Here is a 25,832-nt window from a genome sequence, read left to right as displayed (position 1 = left end):
TTTAATGCAGCTTGGGGACATTAATTCTTCTTCTTCTTCTTCTTCTTCTTCTTCTTCTGCTCCACTTCCTGGTTTAGGCCACAGCCTGTTCCGGTCTCATAGCAAGTCCTTCCATTAATAATGGGGCATTAATATGCGTACTAATAACAAGAGATTCCTGTATAGAAAAAATTAAACCTCCAACTTAAAAAATGTAGAATATTGGGCCTTAGTCTCCGGGTTAAGAATAACTGTTCTGCTCTACATGTCAAGCCAGGGGCCGCACTAAAGTACCAACATGGCACCACTTATGAGGGAACTAGGCTAGGAGATAATGGGGTAGGGTGGCCAGTTCCTTTCACTCTCCATTCCATACATTGACCTTTAGCTTCATATTACACTAATCAGACTTCAGTATTTAAGTCCTTTTCAAAATACTTAAAATTGTAGGTATTTAGCACAAGGACTAACCTACTCGTATGTCGGTATTATTTTCGTACGTTGTATCTAACTACATCCATGTGTGTCCCGATTTTTACCAGAGTATCTATGGCAGCTTTAAGAAAGCGCATTAATTATTCTTCTGGCAGCAGTTTCACAGACTAACTCGAGGCGTATATGCTGTTGTAGTCCTGTGAAAATTTATATAATATATCAGTGCTTAAAGTGGCTTTAAAGAACATGGCGGTATCCAACTAATATGAGTAAAAACAGGAAGGGTGATGGCGATAATTTTATGAGAATCAACCACTATTTAGAAAAGTTAACTTCAAATGGAATAGAATACAGCATAAGGCCTATTTAAAAGCTTCAATCGAAGAGTTTGATCCCAAAACGCGCATTCAGTCCATTTTTATGAAAGGACTGTGCTAGTTTTTTTAACCACCGATCTACGGGCTGAACGAGTTTTCAAGTCACATGCACAATAACACAAACTTTTAGACAAGGACTGGCCTTGGTTTGGTAGGAAAGAATGCTGAAAATATGATGGAGGTCTAAAAAATCATATATAATAATAATAATAATAATAATAATAATAATAATAATAATAATAATAAAAATGAAAAAAAAAAAATAATAATAATAATAATAAAGATGGCGAGTTTTGGAATTACAGTCTCCAATTGAGGACCGTTTTTGCAAAACTTGCTAATTGCAAAATATGCAAAATTGAGATTTTGATGGATTCGTTAACATAAGGCATTCCTCTAGTCTACATGATGTTCAAAGCGTCTTAGTAAAATTGGGTTATTTCTCTTCATTGTAGTGTGTCAAAGTGTGATCGTTTTTTCAAAACCTGCTTTCTGCTATAAGTGACAGTTACAGCAAAACTTGCGCACTGTAGTGTTTTGTTTCTCCTGTAAAATTTAGTTTTTTCAGTTAACAAGTTTTGCAAAAACGGTCCTCAATTATAGAAACTACAAATAACTTCTTAGAATGCAACATAACTTAAAAATTAATTGAATGAAAAGTTTTCATACTATATGTTACTACGTTAAAGGGTAAGAATGAATTAACGTTCTATCCTAAACTCACAACAGGAGCCATGGCTTACTTTCTTTCGCGTATTGACACATTATGTAGACTTAACACAATAATTTGATACACATATTGATCTCACATGAGTCAACAAGGCATGAATCATTTCCACCCCCGAATTGTTAGAAATAGATGGCCCTTTTATATAAAAAAAAAAGTATAACAATTTTTATAAAATTACCTATGTAAAGGAGCTTTCATTCTGTTCACAATATGTAGGCCTAATGAAATGTGAACTAAATAAAATAAACTGTTTGGAGTGAAAGTTATATTAAATTCACATTTTATCAGTGTTATTAACGATATGCCTTATCGGCTTGTTTCGCTGGTTTCGTTTACGTATCCGGCTCATACCGGTCAACTTTAAGCACTGGATTATATAGAACAGCGTTTCTCAAACTTTTTTGAAGTGGGGACCACTTTTTATGTCAGAATAGTTCCGCGGATCACCTTGGTCTTGTTCCCTTCGAAAGCAAATTTATCAGTTTTGTAGCATAATTTAATACTAATATATTAATATTTTAAAACAATTAATTGAAATTAATTCATTTAATGTTATAGTAGTATTAACTAATTAAATTAATGTTAATAGAAAAAAATCATTTTCATGTTTTAATAAATCAAGGCTATTAGAGTTTGGATAATCTTTAACTTATTAACTAAACAAAATAAATAAATGTAGGTACTCACATTAATGAGATGGATAAGCCTGTCGATTCTTGCTCAGTTGTTCTATATTTGGATGTATGCTGGTAAGCTTAAATTGGAGATCGTCACATACATCGAGTCGATTTCGGTACTTTGTTTTTATTAAAGTTAGTGATGAAAACCCTTTCTCACACAGATACGTAAAAGCAAACTGAATTACAATCTGTAAAGCACCACTGTGCAGTTCACTATATTCTCTTTTCACTTACCATAAGGTCCAGAAATTAACCATACATTCCGTTTGGAATTTCATTTTAAGTCCGGTCTCATTCGAGAGTTCAATTAACTGTTCTCTTTCACTCAATGAAAGTGTGTTATTTTCAATATTGCAATGAAAGGGGTCACGAACCCATGAAAATTCGTCATATTTACTTGGAAAATACGTTTCAAATTATGACCTTAGAGTTTCGAGATGCGAACATATGTCGTTGCATAATTCTTTTCCAATAACGAAATCATTTTCAACCAAAAAAGACTCTAGGATTGAAATAGTGAAAAAAATCCTCTCTTTTACGGAACTGACCCAGAAAACCAAGTTTCGTCTCGAACACTATTTTCTCATGTGCATTGAGAACAGTCAAAGAATTATCTTGTAGAGAGAGATTTAGTTCGTTTAGTTTTGAGAATACATCTGGAAGATATGCCAATGTACTTAGCCACATGCCATCAGCTGATGTGCAGCAAAAGATGGCGAGAAACACCACGTTCATAGTGCTTTAAATCCCTCTTTTGTTGCTGAGAATAGAGTGGGAAATCGGTAGACAGGTTGGGTAATAAATTTCATAAAATGTCAGTACTGGGAGAAAAAGTGAAAGCTGATTGCCATGTGTCATTTCCAAACTCTGAGATTTTCAGCTATAGTGTGATACGCAATTCGTTTGAATTTTATTTTTTCTTCTGTACTTTTTGAAGGACCACAAGAGCAGACCTCGGGGATCGCAAGTGGTCCGCGGCCCATAGTTTGAGAAACGTTGATCTAGAAGGAAACAACTATTGTGATATTTGGTTATTACGATCCGCATTACCTCTAAGTACAAACGGATGGAGATAAAGAAAAGTCAGTAAAAGTTAATAATAAGTACAGTCTGATCTCTCCCACAGCGCGCACGCACGCACTGCATCAAGTCAAGTTTTCATGACGTGTCTGGTCTAGCCTACCGTTCTCTTGGCGAGGTTGTTTCCAACTCCCCACTTCTCTGTAGATCTCCCCTCTTTCTCTCTCTAATACATTCTCATTGGATGAGAGAGGTTTGGTTAGAGTCGCGACTCATAACAACACACCAGCTGGGTGTGAAGTCTGCGAAACTGTTTTAGTTGTTGCCGGTCTTTCATAGTGTTAAGGTGGATTTTTGAAGTGTTACCGTCGTGTTCGTTTTATACAGCAGTTTGAAGTGTTCAAAGACTAAGTAGTGATCTTCGTATAAGAGTGAAATTGTCTCTTCTGCTGCGAAGTAGAGGTGTCAGTGAATTGCCACGTGCGCAGGGCAGCGTGTGACAGGATAACCCAGCTGCAGTACGTACTCCTGTAAATCTCGTAGGATCAAGGATCTAAACTGGCCACTCCTCTTTCTCTCTCGCTGTTCATGCTGTAGTTTGCCTGACGTAAGTTATTGTCATCTAAATGTAGTCTGAAGATTTCTTTTATTAAGAGTTGCCTTTAATATTGTAATATTGAAACAGTTTGTTTTGTTAATGAAGTACATTTTCTATCTAAAATTACTTCGGAAATGCCATAGATTTTATTGAAATAAAAGCGGTATTTTAAATTTACAGATGTGACTACAGGGTTGCCAGATTTTAGATATACCAAAGAGGGACATCTTTTTTCCATCATATAATACAAAACTTAATTTGTCTTAAAAAGAGGGGGGGGGGGAGTAAAAATTATTCTTCTATGCTTATGCAGTTAGTGACTAATATGAATCTAAAAATTGCAATTTTAATAACAATCAAATTGTACGTACAGGTTTCCAAGTACAAAGCAATATTTATCTGGCTGTAACTTACATCACGTTTCTCTGATGTTTTTCTGAAGGGCTTGTCACAATAATATGTTTATGCAAAATTATTAACTTAATCGCTTAATAGTAGGTCTGTCTCATACTCATTCATTCATTCATTCATTCATTCATTCATTTATTTTATTCCATAGATCTTACATGAGCAATGAAGCTTTAAGATGTGGAACATGTCAACATTTTACAATATTACAATTACAATTTTTACAAATTTTTATAGTTTTACAATTTAGTAATTTTCTACAATTTTTACAATGTTGTACTGTTTATTATGAACAGTAAAGCACAAATTCCAAAATATGCATCACGTGTGACAAAATATTTAATTTTCAATGTTTATTAATTGAATACAATGACAGAAAATTTATTGATATCTAAATTCATATTTATTTTGTGCCTTAGCATTGGCTACTACTGCTCCAAACGCATCATTTATGCATACAGTATACATTTACAGAGTTTATATACTTATTTATCACTGGACTTTAGGATTTTTAACAAGCTTTTTTTCCATTTTCTGTACCATGCATTTCTGATGTACGTCTTTTTTCTAAATGTTTAGAAATATCATATTCACACTGAATTCGCTGTTACAAACGTTACATTTGCCGACATATTCGTTTTTTTCCGGTTTGCAAACCTACATTAAAAATGATTTTAAATGTACCATAATGTAATTATTTAGGGCTAGAAGAAAATAGTTACGATAAAATCATACAAGTGATGTTAATTTTCTGGAGGGACTTTTTGTGTCCCGCCTCAATTCGAAAGGGTACTCGGGATTTTTATATGAAAATCGGGACATGTCCCGCCAAATCGGGACTTCTGACAAACCTGTGTATTGCTAAACCATGACACCACAATACATTTTTTTTTTTTTTTCATGATTCAATTAAAATCGTGGAAAATATCTATATCTACAAAGTGTTCCCTCAGTGAACGAGATATTGCATCCTTACTCTTATTTTCTGTTATACATGAAGTTGTTGTTGGCGACAGATGGTCCAGAAAGGAATGTAGTAAAATTTTAGACGGCTACTGGATGTTATTAGTCTGTTTTTAATATAACGCAGTTTTTTCTTTACGGGCCCAATAAATTTACTATACATTTCGGAATACGTTTAAAAACTTATTTCGGTCTTCTATTAAGCAGGTTTTGAATTTTGAAATTCTTGGGAGTAATAATGTAAGGCGGTAGTGAGAAGTATTTGAATCACCGACAAAATTAAACACTTTGAATAATACGCTCCCAGACTCGCCGTTTGACGTTCTCTGGTTCAAGGTTGATGGGAGTGTGATACTAAACTTGACATAAGTGCTTTGGAATTCTGTGCAGGTGTAACCATTTTAATGCGTCCATTCTATCCTTATTGAAACCGTAACAAATATAACTAAAACTGCAGATTTAATTAACAGTTTCGTTTTAAAAACGCTCATGGCATAGTTGTTTCAATAACAGAAAAATGATCAAATAGCCTATTATGCACTATTGTAGTTAATTTTTGTATTCCGTATGGTATAATGAACAAGATGTGTATGTTATTTTATAAAATACATCAAAGCTGTTGGTACCAAACTTGTTGATTCTGTTAATGTTAACAACTAAAAATATTTTTTGCAATACGATTATAGTGAATTAATCGTACGTTAAAAATGTAAAAACGAAAGTTGTGACGTGAGTAGACTTGCCTCAGAGTTCAGTATCATTAGTAACAATGGAAATATGCCTGTGTATATCTTAAAGTGCGTATCATATTGCGTCACTTCACATCACTTAAAGAATGATATGGTGCTATTTTAAATGCTAAGATTATGAAGATAATGAAACAGACACATTCGCCATTTAGACATACGGACGTCATATTCGATGAATATAAAGAAATTTTTAATATTCGTATAATGCTTTTAAACCCTCTCTTACCCACACAAATACACACACTAAGCTTATGCTCTGATACAGAAAGAACATTCTTTCATCATGAAATTCATTTGTTGTAGGATTTAGTACTGGAGTTCGTTGAAGTGTGTTCAACAGTGACAATTTCTTATAAAATTTACTTGTACAGTACAATGAGAGGAATTCGACCGGCACCGTGGATCGTGTCCCGGCATAGCTCAGTTGGAAAGAGCCCTCAGCGCGCAGAGTAGAGAGGTCCCGGGTTCGATTCCCGGTGCCGGAACGAATTTTTCTCGATTTAATGGTGATATTACTTGTATTGCTAAAATAGTCTGGTACTTTGTGTAGGCCTATACAGTAGAGACCCTATTATCTGGACTTTCGTGTTACTCGGATCGTTTTTTTTTTATTACAGTAGAGCATGCGCAGTATGTTATAACTGAAATTTGAAAAATTCAGGTGGCCCAAATTTTGTTTCTGGGTACTAAACAATAACAAAGTTTTTTTTAAGTCAGTTACATAGTGTACTGTATTATTAATAAAAAACTCGTTTATTATGTACATGTGAGTAACGTCTTTCTACATTGTAGGATCGCGCCTTTGTCCCTTTAAGCATAGGCCGAACTCTTTTTTTCTTTTAACGTTAGAAAATATTGAATTCAAAAGATTTTTCTTGCTGCTTTTGTTTATCAGTAAGTTTCTGTGCTTAAAGTGACGAATTAATGTCGTCAGATCATTTTAAATTTCTGAATGTATAAGAATTTCTATACCTCATTTGAGAAATGGAAGCACTGCAATGTTTTTTTGTAACAGCCTGTACTGATGTGTTAGAACTCTGCAAGTCTTCAAGCAGCCACTTGGAGAAATATGAATAACATACTGCATAAGAATGCAGTAAAAATAAAAGTGATCCCGATATAAATGTTTAAATTTAAGGACGAGATTAAATAAAATAATTATAATTTACATTTTATATGATATCTTGCGTTTTAAATAAACAGATAAAGTAAATGTAAAATTGGTCCACCGCTATGGAGTAATGATCAGCGCGTCTGGCCATGAAACGAGCGGACCCAGATTCAAATCCTGGTTGGGACAAGTTAGTTGGTTGAGGTTTTTCCTCAACCAATTGAAGCATAATAACTGGGTAATTTTCTGTGTTGGACCTCGGACTCATTTCGCAATCATTAATTCACATATATCATCATCATCATCATCATCATCATCATCATCATCCATACAATAGCCCGGGTTAAGTTCACGGTGCGGCGTGATATACTTGTACAAGAGCACGGCCGTTCGGCTACCCAATCATTCACAAAATAGGAGTGGTAAGCACAATAAGCTTCAGGCTGCAGTGCAAGCCGTCGGGTTCCTCAGTTCTGTACAAGAGAAAAAAAAAGTAAAATTGCCTATATATTCGTATTTTGTTACAATTTTACTTTATTTTACAATACCTTTATTAAATGATCATATTCCGATATACTGTACCAAGGTCAAGCTATAATGTGGGGAGGAGACAAATAATGTCCCCCATAATCTCGTTACATCAATAGTCTATATTCCCCCCCCCCCCCCCCCCAAGGAATCGGTTCTCTCTCCGCCTATGCCTTTAAGATTACAGGATCAAAAACTACATAGCACTCTCACCATTCATATTATCTGGATTGGGTCATCTCACCGACATGTCTTATCATTGCTCACACGGTGGTAAAAATAAGGCTTTATTTTCTGCGTTTATGACAAACGTCTAATGGAACAGTCAATGGAACGTACCAAAACAGGAACATGAAGTTATAAATAAAATAGTATTATTGCTAATTAATAATTATTCAATATTTGATTTACCAAATATATAATATGATAGGTCCATACATAGTGTTCCGCCTATATACTGCGACAATGTATAAACGTTTTACAAAATATTATTGATATAGCAGCAGATTAATAACAACATTAGTACAGATATGTCACAGAAAATATAATAAAACGAATAATCATGCTGCACAACTGTTACAGACGCAAAGATTGATACACTAATTATTAGAGATTATTATTATTATTATTATTATTATTATTATTATTATTATTATTATTATTAGTTCTTGCATTATCGTGATTGTGTTCTCCGTTTATAATAATTACATTTACATCAAATAACATCTATCAGATGTGGCAAAAACAAACTCACTCCTGTGGGGGGGGGGGGAAACATTTACCTACAACATTTATATTACATTTTAAAGCAAGTTTTGTAGTTGTACTATGGAGAGGTTAGTTAAACACTGCAAAGTTTTGAAATGATAAACATCTATGATGTTACTACACAGTTCATCACTGTAACAAGAATGAGTGTCTAACGCTCGGCTTATATCGTTCCAGTATTTATCGCTCGTGACAATTTTACTCATCATGCATGTGCTCTACCTATCCGAGCGTAAACGTCCGATGCGGACCTCTGGTTTACACAGTTTATATATCTCATTGATATATACTTGACTCTAAACTTTTTTTTGTCATTTTTCATTTTGGTCACGGACCGCTCGAGTAGTTAATTCGCAGCACGCAGTTGTGCTGAACTGAATTTTTTTAGTAGGTTGTTTTACGACGCTTTATTAACATCTTAGGTTATTTTAGCGTCTGAATGAGATGAAGGTGATAATGCCGGTGAAATGAGTCCGAGGTCCAGCATCGAAAGTTACCCAGCATTTGCTCATATTGGATTGAGGGAAAACCCCGGAAAAAACCTCAACCAGATGACTTGCCCCTACCGGGAATCGAACCCAGGCCACTGGTTTCGCGGCTAGACGCGCTAGCCGTTGCTCCACAGGTGTGTATCTAATTTTTGTGAATTGTTATCTATCGATACGTAAGATTGATCGTAGTAAACATATTTATTAGACGCTAGAGATTAGAATATGGCTGAATAATGATTACATATGAGGCGTTTAGTTGCAAAATCAGATACATCACTAAAACATAATTTTTCAGTATGAAGGAAAAACGCATATCTGCTATACACCAAGAGGTAAAGTTTTAATACTTGGAGGATGTGTTTGTTATGGAATATTGTAATGTTTCATGACGTATGGCAGTGACATTATTGCATAATTAGGAGATAGTAGAGAAAATTTATATTTTGATGTATCTTGTTTTGAAAATTGTTCTGTGATCTATCTGGGTTTGCAAATGAATAAAAGGACTTATCTTGGTTTGAAAGCAAAAAACCATTCTGTTATATACAATGTATTATTTTAAATCCACTGTTTTATCACAAAAGAAATTAAATTCTTATTAAACAACAAGATCACCTATTTCACAGGCTTGTTCACACACATTTTCTCCTTAATTCTTAGAAGAACTCTGATTTTCATCCACGCTTTGCAGTCTGTTAACAAAACGTACATAGTAGCTAATGTTTGAAATGATTTCCAGTCATTGCCAAAATGTTCTGTCAGCAAACCAGTTACATTATATATTTTTTAATTTTGACACTTGTACTCCTGGCAGCATTATGCGTGGTGATGCAATATTTATTATTTTTTTGTTCTTGTAACAAATGCTTTTGTATTGACCAGACTCATTTCTATAGCGAACTTCATCCTTCAGTAGGACGTCACCCTTCTTCTTTTTCGACTGAAAGAAAAGCCTTTTACATCGAAAGTTGCACTGAGCTGGTGGCCTCACTATATTGGAAACAGTTTTTGTTCCAGTCATATGTTTTATCTGACAAAGTTTTGACTGTTCCAAAATTAGAGAAAATATCTGTTTACTCCTTAGGGCTAATGATGACATCTTGTCGTTTTTGTTTCAACTGTTTCTGCGCGGGAACTATATTGATGCGCAATGAACGTGTGCGCAAATTCTTGATGTATTTGGTTTTGAAAACAAACTCACATGATTTATCTGGATTTGCAACCAATACTATTCTTTCATCATACAAATCCATGTGATGTATCTGGTTTTGGAGCATAATAGTGCTATAGCATTTGTAGAATCATATGAAGATATGAATCGTAACATTAACTCATTTTTTAAAAAAAGTGATGTATCTGATTTTGCAACTACACGCCTCATATGTACCTTACACAAACTTACGTGTAAGGATACGTAAAGGATTTGAGCTTTAAAAATCCTTTTTCCTTCGGGAACGTGATCTAATTGGTAAGTTTATGCCAGTGACTGGATGTAATTTATTACAGTTTCACTAAAAATATATAATACCATAATAATCTGAAGAAAATACATGACTTATGGAATATGCGCTCCTTATCTTATCAAGCATGGTACGATTATCGCCGTGTTTCTCGAGAGCTGTCTTAACTTCGTACACTGATAGCATCTGACAGTTGGTATTGTCGCCATTCGACATACTAACTTATCTGAACCAGATGTTCTAAAAAGGCATGCTCAGCGCGGGCATTTCTAGCCTTTAAACGAGGTGCTACAGTGACGTAGAATCTCAGAATTGCATAGGCATCTTTGAAGTTTTTAAGTTTATGCTCGGCCTTTGGCCCCCCTACTTCGGTCTAAATTTACATTTTTCTGACGACATAATACGCGTCTGATAGCGCGGCTCTCTATTACAGATGGTTAAAAACAGCTGGAACAGTTTCTTTTAAACTGTTTCACAATTGAAACTGTTTAGTACGAAACAGTTTCGTGAAATGACCTGTTCCAACTGTTCCAAAGAGTGTTATACTGCTCCAGTGATCACTTCAACTTTCCACATGGTTCCAAGAGATAAACAGTTCAATTTCTAAACATTGTCCCTCCTCTTTGCTGTCTGCAAAGACCACTCCAATCGAAAGTAGATGTAATATAGATTTTCCACACGGCCTTCGTGCAACATTATGTAGTACCGCGCAATTTGTTTGTACGAATCAAATTCCCTAATAAATCCTATATTAATAATTACTAGCTGCCCATTGATGGAGACTATGTTTCGCCATCTCAGACCGATAAGCCTACCTGATTCATAGGTATAGCGACTGATGTACGTAAACGACAGCTCTAGGGGCCTGTTTCATAAAAGTAATAATAATAATATTACTAAAAAGGTAATATTATTATTACTGTCATCCAAATATTGAAACCCTAACTAAATACTTAAAAGGTCAAAATACAACATTGTTCATAAGTGAAGATTAAAAATAATGGAGATAATTATTACAGTAGTCTGAACACTATTTATTGATAAAATAAATGAAATAATAAAATTGGTTAGAAACCATACATGTTTCGGGGGCTATGCTCCCCCATCTTCAGTGGTAGTCGTGGTACAACCACTGAAGATGGGGGAGCATAGCCCCCGAAACATGTATGGTTTCTAACCAGTTTTATTATTGTCAATTCTCTTTAAGATACGACACACGGTAGAACATCTACACCGAAGTCGTGGTACAACCACTGAAGATGGGGGAGCATAGCCCCCGAAACATGTATGGTTTCTAACCAGTTTTATTATTTTATTTATTTTATCAATAAATAGTGTTCAGACAACTGTAATAATTATCTCCATTATTTTTAATTTTAATATTGAAACCCTATTTTATCCTTTGGTATATTAGGGTTGTAGTTTGTTGCATGTGAAATACATTTTGTAGAGATAATATAATTTAAAAAAAGTAGTAGTAGGCATGAGTCATAGTTACAATATAAATATATTAATTAATAGACATTAAACAATACTAAATATATTATACAAAAAGTACATTCAGTAAAAAAAATACATAAATTAGAAATTATAAACGAAGGTGTAGAGATGTTGCAAGAATGTGACATATAATAGGCCTAACATTAAGTAATATTATTATTTTTCTATTTCATAAAAGTATTAGTTAATAATATTATTTATTGCTGTAAACGCTCATAATATTACTAAAATAAATAATAATATTAGAAAAGTGTTTCATAAAGTAGCAGAGGTATTAAATGTATTAATATTATTACCGTTAGTTCCATGATTATATTTTAACTACTAATTTCGTTATTAGTGAAAAGTAAATACAGTGATTGCTGTATATCTGTCCAGTGCTTTGAAAAATAATCTTGAATATTGCAAATTTCACGTCTCTAACATAATTGAATACCGGTACCATGGAATTTCCTACATACACTCCTTGAAGTTTCCCTTATGCCGTAACATGGAGGTCTACGTTCCGCTTGGCTAGGTAATAATAGTGTGTTCAACTTTGTGTTGTAGCATACGTAATTAATTTAATATGCGTTATATTTAATTCAGTAACTATTTCTTTTATGTACAAGTTAAGCAATGTTGATGACAGCGGACAACCTTGTCTGATTTCTCTGTTTATTTTTTTACATGTGACATTTTTTCTTTTGATTTTACTTTAATTTTAATGTTTGTAGTTCAGTATAGCTAATTGCATTATGTTACGAACTAATGCCTGTTTTGGACTCGTATTTCTGTGTAAATATTTTGGATAGTAAATACTTTTATACCTCATTAAATTCTGCGAAAATAAAACGATAAAGAATAATTTACCAACTAAAACTGAAAGAAGAAGGTGTTAAGAAACCTAAATGAAGTCGCAGATGTAGCTACTAATCTAGAAGTTTATTAAACGAAAACAGATAATCAAAGTTAATTCTTTAATTTAATTTGAGCTTTAATATTGTTACGTGAATCTAAGATAAGAGTTTGTGATTATAGCATAAAATGGGGGAACTTTGGCAAGCAGAGGTAACATTGGCATTCATTGGCGACACTTTGGCAACAGTGTTTTTGAGCTTGTCCCATTTAATCCATCATTGATTTTAGATAAAATGCCTGATACTAAAAGTGAAGGAGAAATTAGAAGATTACTTTGTAAGTGTGTTGTTGATACTGCTGGAATTGAGAGGCTAAGGCCAGAAGCCAAAAGAAAACTAGGGACGAAAGTGCCGATAATTCCAGGACAGAATTTGAGTCTGAATGTTTCTGAAATCGAAGATGACTACGAATAAACTCTAAAATCACTTGGTTCAACCTCTATCACTGATTGTTAAACTTCTGATACACAAGAAATTCGTGCCTTTGGGATAATGTGTATAAACGTCCAGATTGGTTCAGTGTGTGCAGTTTTTTCGCTGAATATGTGGAAATTGTAATGAGAGTACAACAGACCCTTCGCATCTTTGCCCCACTTGCTTCCATAATAATAATAATAATAATAATAATAATAATAATAATAATAATAATAATAATAATAATATATTATTATTATTATTATTATTATTATTATTATTATTATTATTATTATTATAAGAATAGTAATAATAATAAATTATTATTTTTTTGTTAATTTTATTTTAAAAACTACTATGTTTATGAATCATGATGTCTCAAGTATTTAAAATGTATACCTATTTTAGTTATATAATACGTATATTGCACCTCAATAATTGTGAAAATGCCTAACCTGTAGGTGCTGCAATAATTAACATTTTTAAAAGATACTTATAAGACAAAGTTACCAGTACCTGGAGTAAACTTGACAGTTAAAAATATTTTATACATATACAGGGTATTTCTGAATTGGTGTTACAAACTTTCAGGGATGATGGCGAAGGGTATATGTATCAATTTGAGATAAGGAACCATGGTCCGGAAATGACTGAGTCGAAAGGTGTAAGCAAAAATAGTTGTGTGGAAATGGAATTGTAATTTGGCACCACGTACCCTCCTTCCCTTAACTTTTGGAATAGTCGTGGAAAAATGGTATGGGCCGGATGTCTCCTACGTGGGTACTTGTCCCGATACAATCTGTGAGCTAGTCTACTGTTCCCATTGGCTCATCCGTATTCGAAAATCTGGTCTGCTTTTTCCTCTCTCGTATACTCAATTTCACTAGGACTGGTCGACTGGACACTGAACTTGTACAGTCAATCAGTCCTAATGAAATGGACGAGTACACGAGTGCGGAATAAGCAGACCTGATTTTCGAATATGGATGAGCCAATGGGAACGTAGACAAGCTCACAGATTATATCGTACAAGTACCCACGTAGGAGACATCCGGCCCATACCATTTTTCCACAGCTGTTTCAAAAATTAAGGGAAGGAGGGCACGTGGTGCAAAATTACAATTATATTTGCACACAAATATTTTTGCTTATACCTTTCGACTCAGTCATTTCCGGACCATGGTTCCTTCTTTCAAATTGATACATGTACATACGCTTCGCCATTATCCCTGAAAGTTTGTAACAGCAATTCGGAAACACCCTATGCATATTAATAGAAATATAAGAAAAATAATTAATGCGGAGTAACAAATAAGGTATGAGTGTCACAAGGAATTTCTTTCAAAACCGATTATTTCTCTGTGTACTCAGTGAACTTTAAATCTTAATATATAAAATTGAATGTGGGTATGTATGTATGTATGTATGTATGTATGTATGTATGTATGTATGTATGTGGGTGTGTATGTTCTCTATACAAATCTACACGCTTTGACCGATATGTGCCAAAGTTTGCACATTTAACCTTCGTAACCAGGAGAAGAACATAGGCTACATTAAAATTGTGCAAATGGAAGTTAAATTAATTAAATATATAAAAAATAAAAGTAAATTGATCAAATATTCATGTATTATATTAAAATGCAAAATCTTCTACAGTCAATTGTTATTTTATTATTGTCTGTTGTATTCAACATCGACTTTCACGAGGCTTTGGAAATTTTAACACGAAATTAAATTACATTGTTGTTACAGATGGCGAAGGCTAAAACTAGATAATTCATGCAATAACACAGTATCTTTACGCAGTCCAGGACCGTATTATGAATTCCTCGATGCAGTTTTGTAGATAGTGAGCAAACTGTTTTATACAACTGAATTCTAGAATTCTTTGAAACTACAAGGATTGCTACCACATAATTTACTTAATAATGAATAACCAATAGTACTATTGCGAAATATTGACCCATCAAAATTATGCACGAATAAGAATTGGTGTGAAAAACTCATACGAAACGTAATAGAATTGGCAATATTAACTGCAAAAATAAAAGGAGATGTTTTTATTCCACGTATTGCTAGGATACTCATTTAATTTTAAGCAGCTGCAATTTCAATGCCATTAGCATTTGTAATGGCCATATTAAAATGAAGTTCAAGGACAGTCGCTCAAAGTTGCAGACGTTAACTTAAAAACTGCGTGTTTTTCACATCCTCAACTATATTTTATACAAAGAAGTGAAAAAAAAAGATTTTACACATATCAATAAGCAATTCAATGGTACTTTTGTCATGTTGCTAAAGTAGTATGTGAATGTACATATGCAAACTGAAAATAACGTTGTATTAATTCTGAAAATATTGTTGTTCACGTTGCAAATTTAGTATGTTAAGCGTTGTGGAAATAAAAATCTCTTATTCTAAAATATCGGTAGGCCTATACGTTTCTCAGAATATTAGCCTTTATGTTAAAAAATGACTTATTGGAAGTTTATATTATATCTGTATTCTGTGTATAAAATTAGAAAAAATATAATATGTTCTGAATTTATGAGATATAGTTTCAAGTTATATTAAAAAAAAAGAACTGGTTATGATATAAGTGGGTGTACAGCGGTCAAGAGGTAAAAAAATCTTCCAATATAAATTAAATTATATATATATATATATATATATATATATATATATATATATATATATAAACTGTATATTGATTCGATGCTGAAACTGATCAGAAAGAGGAGAAGGAATTATATTTTCGTTGGGTTTTACTTTGTTTATAGTTTGATTTTTCTATTACTTTATTTGTATTTCTGGCGCTGTGGACTAGAAGGACTAATGGTCTTAACTACACCAGAATAAATAAATAAATAAATAAATAAAAACAAGTAAATAAATAAATTTAAAACAACAGTTTAACGTCAGGCACATGATATGTTTTCTTTTCGGTGCTTGACTTACAACTGTTTTAAATTGAGTTAACCCTGGCAGGCATTTGGCTAAGGAGTTCATTAATTCAAGTAAGTGGCGTTAAGTAAAGATTCATCTTTATGGGCGAGGAAAGCTTAGTAAAGACAATTCGTTTTGGTTGTGTATAGTTAGATTTTCGAGATTTCCGAAAATTTAATAACCAGTTTAATTAAAAATAGAAACAGAAAGAAAAACCCGGGCAACGCCGGGTGCTTTCAGCTAGTGTGTAATAAAAAAACCTGCCAAAGTTCCCCTATTAGCATATAAACTTGTTATAGTGAATTATTTATTTGGTATCTGTTAAGTAGACTGGGTAGCCTATTTTTTCTTGATGTGTTAACTTACGTAGATTTTCACGTAGTAGTTGTATTTTATTTACCAATGCTGAAAACCGCAGAGTTTATCCAGCATCTGAGTACAGCGTGGACGAGAATTGGCGGACGAATTTTGTCTGCAGCCCTCTATCGAGGACAGGATTTGCCAAAAATCTAAGCTACGAGACCAGTAGCTTTACTTTCTTCTTGTAGTACGAAACCATGCTAATGGGTTTTATTCTCCTTTAAAATCCATCGTCCTCAGCCCGGGTTGAATCTTGAATCAGCTAGGCCACGAAGGATTGCTTGAAATAGGCATAGAAAAAGAAGCTGTTCTATTTATAGGTAGACTACAATTGCTACATTCTTGAACATATTTATTACACTATTGACAAATGTGTCTGAAACGTTTTAGCCGCACAACCCCCCCCCCCCCAGCACATAAAAAAATACTTCGCGCTTCGCGACCCTCTCTGCAAAACTTAATAACAGTGGTAATAAAAATGTACATGAGCGACTATTTCAAACGTCCTGCTTTCTAATAGGTTTAGTAAAAGAGGCGGAACAGGAGACGGAGAATCATTTTCGAGGTTGTAGCTGGTGCTTTCATTGAATTTTTCAGAAGCGTAATTTCAGTGCTAATTGAGATTTCGGCTTTTAATGTGTGCTCGATACAAATAATTCGTGAAACATTGTTCTTAAATTGGGTATGAGAAATGAACATATTTGTGTAAAAGTGAAGAGAGACATCTACATCCCTTGAAAGAGTAAATAAAAGGACATTTGTACGACAGTAATTTAAAATGTGGATTTATTTCGTCGGATGTAGTTAGGGAAATAGTTTTTTTTTTTCAACTTAATCGTTACAGAGTAGGATGTTTGCTAGCCTTCGCGATGAAATGGGCACAAACAACAAAACGCTCTTTTTCCACACTGAGGTCAGATAGAAATGTTAACTAGTTTTCTTTAATTACTGCAAGATAAATTGATAATATGTTTGCAGGATGAGCAGACTTCATTCACAGATTTTTTTTTTTACCAGAGAATGAGTCTATGTTTGTTATTGACCTATTTGTGTGGTATAATATTTTATTATTTAAATGACTTGAATTGAATTTACAAGGGCGTGACAAAAGTTTCTCTTAATGACAACGTAATTTTTTTCATTGACATGCTTGACATTTGGATTGTCCGCCTTGAAAAAATAAATTTATATACTCACAATTAGATTGAGAACAATATGGATCTAGGGAACCGCTTCACAGTGTAAAATTTGGCCAATATAGCTGGCCAAAAGCCATTTTTTGACTTGGAAAATTGAGATCCATACCGCGCAAATCTCGGAGAAAGGAGGCAACTTCCTGGAATTTGGCTAAGATAAAGGAAAAGAACATGTAACAAAATTAAGGTTTTAAGGAAAAACTATAGATTTTAATGAGGTTTTGCAATGTGTTTCAATCAAGGGTGGTCCATCTCGGTGCCTTCATTCTCCGTCTCCTCCGTGCTTCACTTTTGTTACCAGATCTTCCAGATGAGGAGTGTGAATGACAAAACAAATTGTAGGCGCAGCGTGCATTCTTGCAATCATTGTGTTAAAAGTACTGTCTACTACGATAGACATCCCTTCCGAACCATATTGGGGACACAATGTCCTGACCAGGACATGGTGAAAGTTTCCCTCCTTCCAAACATAAATTCTAAAGACACCCTCGTACCAACAAAAGAACAATAGCGGTCAAAGTCCTCATTTAAACTAAGCTGCTGTCAAGCACTTTATATTACTTCCTTGTGTGAAGTGAATGAGGGATGAAATTTAGAGTCTGTTCCAAACTATAAAACTCAAACTTCACTGTTATTCACTTATTCAGTAGGTAATTACTACTAACCTATTTGGTTAGAAAATGATTTAACAGACCTATCGGTAAAGGGCTTCCACCGTATATAACAATAATAATAATAATAATAATAATAATAATAATAATAATTTATTTTAGCTGGCAGAGTTAAGGCCGTAAGGCCTTCTCTTCCACTCAACCAGCAATATATAGTCCACACTACAGAACGTCCATATGATAAAACCTCCATAAGGCCAAAATGTCCATATTGTCAAAATGTCCATATGGTGAAAATGTCCATGTACTAAATGTCCATACGACAGAAAGCCCATATGATAAAACGTTCATAAGGTGAAAATGTTCTTAGTGTCAAATTTCAATCATGTCCAAGTTCAAATGAAAATTCTGCTTGAATAGAATACAATAAATTTTATCCCATAAATTGTACAATAAGTTATTAATCATCGGGAATCGGAGTCCCACTTTTAAGATGGTAACGAATACTTTTAAGATAGCTATATGAGAATTTCTCAATTTTCTTTGTACCTGTTGTAGTTTCTCACAACCTGGAGAATTTGTCTTTGATTCGTCAAATACGTTTTATTCACTGGCTCTTTAATTTGTGTATGCCTCCCGTCTTGCTTGCAATATTTGTGTCCAAATTTAATTTCCTTCGCGCTTTAGGCACTGTATAAATCGCCAAATGGATGGATGATGGACAGCCGACGCTCTTGCTCTTGCCTTAACACGGTTCAAGATGCACTTTACTTCTATATCTGCTTCATCGGCACTATGTAAATGCTTATCTGTGCCAACCCGCAAAACCCGAATGTTATCCAGGTTGCTGTTAGTTATCATTGCAGCATTACAAATTTTCTTTCCCTGCATCGCCAATATATTTCTGTCCTATCTCTATTAAAGTCATGATGTTGATACACGTACCCACGAAAAGAAAGAAGTGGCTTACCCTTCTGTGATGGCATTAACTGAAGATTTCGTTCCATCTTCAAAAATTTCAATTCTGGTTAGTTCTGTACTTTAAAATTTTTACATAAATTACTATAACTACCTTGAACATTATAGAGCTATGGACATTATGACTCTGGACATCAGAGTGAAGTGGACATTATAGAACTATGGACATTTTGACTCTGGACGATTTAACATGGACATTTTCAACGTGGACATTATTCCATGGACATTTTAACGTATGGACATTATAATCCTGGACTTTATGTCTGGTAACCGGTAAAGGAGAAAATAAAATGCATTCCAAATGATCTAAAAGTTCTTCAAAGTATTAAAAATGACCAAAAATGCCGAAAAAAGAGACCTATTAGTTAAAAAACGGCAAAAAATGAAATATAAGATATTACTTTTCCTATATTAATACGCATCGTCCTATTGTGAAAAATAAGATGATGACTTTTCATCAACATCCGCTCCCTACCTATGACTTAATTTAAGTCCACTGTTGTATCTAGTTCACAGTTTCAGAAGTTGTTTTCTATGTCTGTACGGTGATGATGTATTTGTCACTTCAAGGCTTCATATAGATGTTTCATTGAAGGTATGATCCTAGATTTAGCTAGTGCATATACTGAAGTTTCGAAAATACATGCGATATAATTTTCAACCCCTTTTTTCTTATGGGGGCACTCAACTATATTTTGGAACTTTTTTCCTATTTGACCAATCTTTTTCAAATTTGGAGAAAAAGTTTAATATACACATGGAAAGTAAGATGCAAAATCTCAGCTCATTAGATCCAATACTTTTCAAAATAAAATATATTTCAATTTTTAATCAATCATTAATTGAAATATCACTTTTAATTATCATTTTTTTATTTTTTGGCTTTGTGCATTTGACTGTGACTTCTCAATGAATAGGGGAAGAATTCTGTGTATTGATTTAGTTCTATCACGTAAATTAGTGTAGAAATTTAATTTTTCATTTCTGTGACACATTTTCTCCAATTTTTAAGTTGAGAGTCCCCTTAAGGCGACTAAAACAGAGACCACAGTAATAATAATTATATCACTGCAGTGCGTCCTTGCTGATGCCGGTTTTCCGAGGAAAATGAGAAAGTGTGTCATTGTGTCGTGTCGCGTACGAGCTTCGCTCCGTTGCCACCTCGCCTCGTGTTTAAAGTGCTGGTTCCATGAGTGCGCGGAGGCTCGATGACAGAGCAGGTGACGCAGCTTCTTTCTCGTAATCCTTTTCTTTACTGTCAGAGAAAACTAAATCTACCAGCGGAAAGACCAGGACATGGGTCAATTCAGTCTCCCGCCTTGTATGACCTTAACCTCCTTAAAACTGGTCGGAATTGAGAAGCCATTTTTTTCATCGCCTTTGAGTTGTTTGGTATAGACTTTAGCATTCAAGGAATCTTTTTAATGTGTACAACACGATGGGAATTGCTGTGTCATACATGTGTAATTTTTATTTTATTTTATTCTCGTCCTGTTGATCAAGTACAATTGATATAGGACATGTAAATAGTGAAGCACAATTTTTTTTAAGTTTTAGTAGGTTATTTTACAACGCTTTATCAACATCTTAGGTTATTTAGCGTCTGAATGAGATGAAGATGATAATGCCGGTGAAATGAGTCCGGGGTCCAGTACCTAAAGTTACCCAGCATTTGCTCATATTGGGTTGAGGGAAAACCCCCGGAAAAAACCTCAACCAGGTAACTTGTCCCGACCGGGAATCGAACCCGGGTCACCTGGTTTCGCGACCAGACGCGCTAGCCGTTACTACACAGATGTGTGCGTGAAGCACAATATTACAACATACAATAAATGTAAATTACTTAAAATGCTATATACAATATAATTACATAATTATTTACTAAGCCATTACAATTAAAACATCTATATTATAGAACCAGTATGAATTTATATTACTATATACAAGGCTCTTTTCCCATTTCTCAAAATATAGTGCGATAGTCAATCATATAAACAACGAAATGAATATAATGCATAAATCTAATTAAGCAAGACAAAAGTAATTATTTCTCAAAACATAGTGCTATAGTCAGTCATTTAACAAGGAAATGGCGCTGGGCTTCTATGCCCAAGGTTGTGGGTTCGATCCCGGGCCAGGTAGATGGCATTTAAATGTGCGTAAATGCGACAGGCTCATGTCAGTAGATTTACTGGCATGTAAAAGAACTCCTACGGGACACACTTCCGGCACATCCGGCGACGCTGATATAACCTCTGCAGTTGCGAGCGTCGTTAAATAAAACATAACATTTGACAAGGAAATGAATATGATACATAAACCTAATTAAGCAAGACAAAAGTAGGTAGGTAGTTATTTCTCAAAACATAGTGCGATAGTCAATCATATAAACAAGGAAATGAAGAATATAATACATAAATCTAATTAAGCAAGACAGGTTTTGCAAAAAATCTTCTATTGAGTATTAACATTTATTGATTAGGTATTCTTTTAATTTGCGTTTTAATGCATTTTGGTATTTTATACGCTTTGTATTTTCTGGTAGCTTGTTGAAATATTGACATCCTGCTATTGTAGAAAGTTATAGATTGTGCATTGCTACATGATAATTTTCTTTGTTCTAGTGTTCTATGCGTGAATTTGATTGTTTGACACTGGTATATTATTTTTCTTGCTTTCTATATACATTATTATTTCAAACATATACAGGGTTTACAGAGTGAGATTCTTTAGACACTTAAAGGCTGCTGTATCAGTTTGTCTCAGTCCACTATATACCGGTATCTTAACGCTCTCTTCTGCAACGTGAAAGCTCTTTTACTGTAAGTGGTTACATAGTTTCCCCAAACCGTAATTCCATAGGACATGTGGGGATGTGTTACACCATAGTGTATTGTTCTAAGTAAATTTGTATCTTTTAGATCTCGCATTATTTTCGTTAAATAGAGACCAGATATCTTTTTGCAAATGCTGTCTATATTCTTCTCCCGTGTAAGGTGACTATCAATTTCTACTCCCAAAAAGTTTGTGCTGCTCACCTCTTTTATTGTTTCTGTGTCTATGTTTATTCTAATACGAATGCTTGTTTTGGAATGAGCTGTGTGGAATACAATGTAATTTGTTTTTGTTTATTAATGAAAAGACATTTTTAATCTTGTTTTTTTTTTATACATATTCCAGTGTGATATAGGTTCTAGATCTTGCATACATAGTAATTTTTTCTTGTTAAATACATGGCACGTCATTGAAATATAAAATAAATAGCAGAGGTCCAAGTACCGAACTTTGGGGAACGCCATATTTTACCGGTAAGTTAGAAGAAATAGTTCTGCCTTATATGTGCATCCTGCTTATGTATCCCGTTGTGTTCTGCCAGTTACATAGCTTTTTATTAGGTTGTGTTTTATTCCACGGATTCCATATTGGTGTAGTTATGTAATTGGTAGCTATGATCCACACAATCGAGGGATTGTGAGATCAAGAAATATACAGTTTTTTGCGTGTCTTTCGAAGCAGTCGATTATAATAATAATTTAATTTATTTATTTAATACTTTACACTTGAGCTACATTAGGCATTGCCGCCCGAAAGAGCAGAAGCTCGTGCTCGGGCGCAGTTCAGATCAGTTATATAAAATATATCACAAAATTAAGAGACTTCATTGAGCACAATAACATTAATAAATGGTAAAATACATATAGCATGTAATAATAGGGTCTATATACAAATAGAAAATACAAAAGTAATGAATATTAGAGTATCAATTTTAACTCAATTAGCTTAAACAATTAAATAATTAATCTGATTTATTTCTTAAATCTATGTGTGTTAAGTGTACTTAGCTCAGTGTAAGCCAGTAGTGTCAGAGTTGTAAGCTCCGAAACCGGTTGTGGTGCTAGAGACGTCCAGTCGGAGCGTGGACTTGCTTATGTCTGTGGAAGCACCGGAGCTCGCAACGAGTTATAGTGGAGCGCTCCGCTCCGTTTAGGCTGTGTCTGACAACGCTGGTGTAAGCTCTACTTAATGCATTATATATTTTGGGTCCAAAATTTCTGCTGTGTTTTAAGCCAGCAGTTGTGTGGCATTTGGGAGTATTTAGAAGGAAATTGCAGTTTTGTCTCGTATGGTATTCGTCGGATCAAATTTAAATTTATTGTGGTTTTTATGGAAGTAAATCAGCAATGTTTTTTATAAATTTGTTCTGGATTTGATACACCAAATTCCTGAAGAATTCATTTTTTTGCATAATCAAAAGCTTTATATAGACAAATTTTGATAATTCTTTTTTGGAGCAAATTTAAAGGATGGAGAGTCGATTTTGCCATTCCTCCCCAACCTAAAATACCATACTGAATTATTGATTGAAACAGAGCTAAGTACACAGTACGCAGAACATAAACAGGTAAATAAGAGCGTAGAATGGAAAATTTGTGGATTGTTTTACGCAATCTGTTACACAGGAAGGAGATATGCTTGTTCCATTTTAAATGTTGGTCAATAATAATGCCTAAATATTTAACTTGTGAGGATATACTCAAAGCGTTATATATTCTGTGATTTCAGCTATTGCATCAACTGTCGATTTTTTCTATTAATAGCTACATCATTTGCCAACCGTATTCACAAGTAAGTCCTGCTATAGGCCTGTAGCAGGCTGTGAGAGGGAGTTTTTATTTGTGTATTGAATGAGATGTACAATGCCATATTGCCAAAAGGTCTTTGTACTATCCCCATAATATGAAGCGTATTGTTATTATAAGTTTATTGTTGTGGTGTTTATCTTAAAAGCTAGTCATTTTCTGGGAGAGAAACAGTTCATTTTTAATAATAAGATTTCGTTTTGGAATAACTCTTCTCGGATTCTCAGCCAGGTGACTTGGATTCTTGCTTCCAAGCTTTCGATGACTAGCTCTGCCATCTTCATCAGGAATACCTGAGAACCCGAGAAGTGTTATTTCATATCCAAGTTGAGAAAGCCTCAACTTCTACACTGATTTCGTTTTATTTGGCCCAACTAGTCAAGATTGTTCAGTTAAAACTTAAAATGAATATTTACTGATGAGGCTATCGCACGGGTATTTTACTCGTGTTATTTCCTCTAGTGTTTTCACGATGTTGAAATATAGACCGCTGAAATGACCTGTAAACACTTCTGTTAAGGTCTTTGTACTCCTTCGGGTTCTTATCTTCTGCTTTTCTTATAACTTGTTTTGTTTACTCATTGATATAGAGAGGATGTTAGTCAATACTTAATTTATATGGCGTTATTATGATACTCGTTCAGGTAACAACAAATTGAAAATATAGACGCATAACTTAAAATACAGTAGGATCTTGTCACTCTTTTCTGTGTGTCAAACAGGATTTAAAAGAAAAAAAATGACATAACACTACAGACAGTAATACACAGTGGGCCAAAAAAATACTGCACGAAATTTAAATGCTTTTATTCCAATAACTAATAATTTCACTTGAAAGTTTATTTCACAGGGAAATTTCACAGTCCTTGTAGACCGGGAAAGTACTGTAATATTAAATTTTTTGCCATTTATTAAATATTATTTTTTATTTTTTGTAACGCAGTGGAAAATCGATCGTTATGCCGAACTAAGCATTATGGTCTTACGAGTTCAGCAGGCCAAGCCGTTTGTTGTGCTATCATCATTTGTTTTCTTCCGTTTTGAGCTCTCATTTTGTGAATAATGGGTCGCTTAAAGAACGAAGACAAGATTTTAATTAAACTTTTGCACCAATATGATAATGTACCTGCCCGTCAAATTGTAAGGAACTACGCTCAGCGAGAATGGCCTGTTTCAAGTATACATCGACTGATAGCAAGATACGGACATGATATCCCTCCTGTGAGATTATTGCGTGAAAGATCGCATTTCTCAGATTCTCTTATGTTTTCCGCTGGAGTTTCAAACGAGATCTTAATCCTATGGACTATTTTGTGTGGAGTCAACTACAAAAAGCAGTTTACTACAAAACAAGAATTCGTAATATTGAGCATTTAAGACAAAGCCTTCATGAATGGTGGGACCGGCTTGATCAAAGATATCCATCCAGTGTTATTGGACAATGGAAAAGGCGCCTACAAATGGTTGTGCGGGTAAATGGTGGTCACGTAGAACATCATTTTTAATTTTGCTTATTTGAAATGTCATTAATTATTAATTTTACCAACATTCAGTTTCTGCATTTTGAAATAATAAATTGTCTTCAAAAACCACATTTTTCGCATCATTGTGTATTGACCTCCATAAGATTTTAATTGAGCCTCAAAAAAGATAATAAATAGTCTTGATCAACTTTAAAGTCTACTCTTTCCAACAATGTATTCATTATAAATTAATGTATTTCCGAAAATAGAGTATTTCTAATTTTGTGCCGTTTTTTTTTGGCCCACTGTATGCTTCTCTTGCACCCCTTGAAGAGGAAAAACAGCCGCAGGTTTTATGCATGAATACATCGCTGATAGAATTGCTGTTAAGGTAAACGTCAGCAGTGATAATCAACACCTATTTTTTTCATATATCCTGAAAACCCGGTATATCTTCACTGTGCTGAGACTCCTGGGAGTAGCCGTCTTGTATGCATTGAGAGTAATCATATCGGTTGCTAAAGT

The 25,832-nt window shown here is 34.1% G+C and overlaps 1 protein-coding gene across 3 annotated transcripts in view; it reads left to right on the top strand.

The window, feature by feature from the left end:
* The window catches only part of Eip63E (cyclin dependent kinase Eip63E), a 1,061,463-nt gene that overhangs the window by 183,282 nt on the left and 852,349 nt on the right, over positions 1 to 25,832 (top strand). Inside the window, exon 1 of one of the 3 annotated variants that reach the window (XM_069841420.1) lies at positions 3,534 to 3,828. The exons of the other annotated variants lie outside the window; for them this stretch is intronic. The gene's annotated coding sequence lies outside the window, so the exon portion shown is untranslated. Of the gene's footprint in view, positions 1 to 3,533; positions 3,829 to 25,832 lie in introns of those variants that run through there. 3 annotated transcript variants of the gene reach the window in all.

This window comes from Periplaneta americana, chromosome 12 (genome assembly GCF_040183065.1).
Source record: "Periplaneta americana isolate PAMFEO1 chromosome 12, P.americana_PAMFEO1_priV1, whole genome shotgun sequence".
In the NCBI taxonomy this organism is placed as follows: Eukaryota; Metazoa; Arthropoda; class Insecta; order Blattodea; family Blattidae; genus Periplaneta; species Periplaneta americana.
This window is presented reverse-complemented; position numbering and strand designations above follow the sequence as displayed.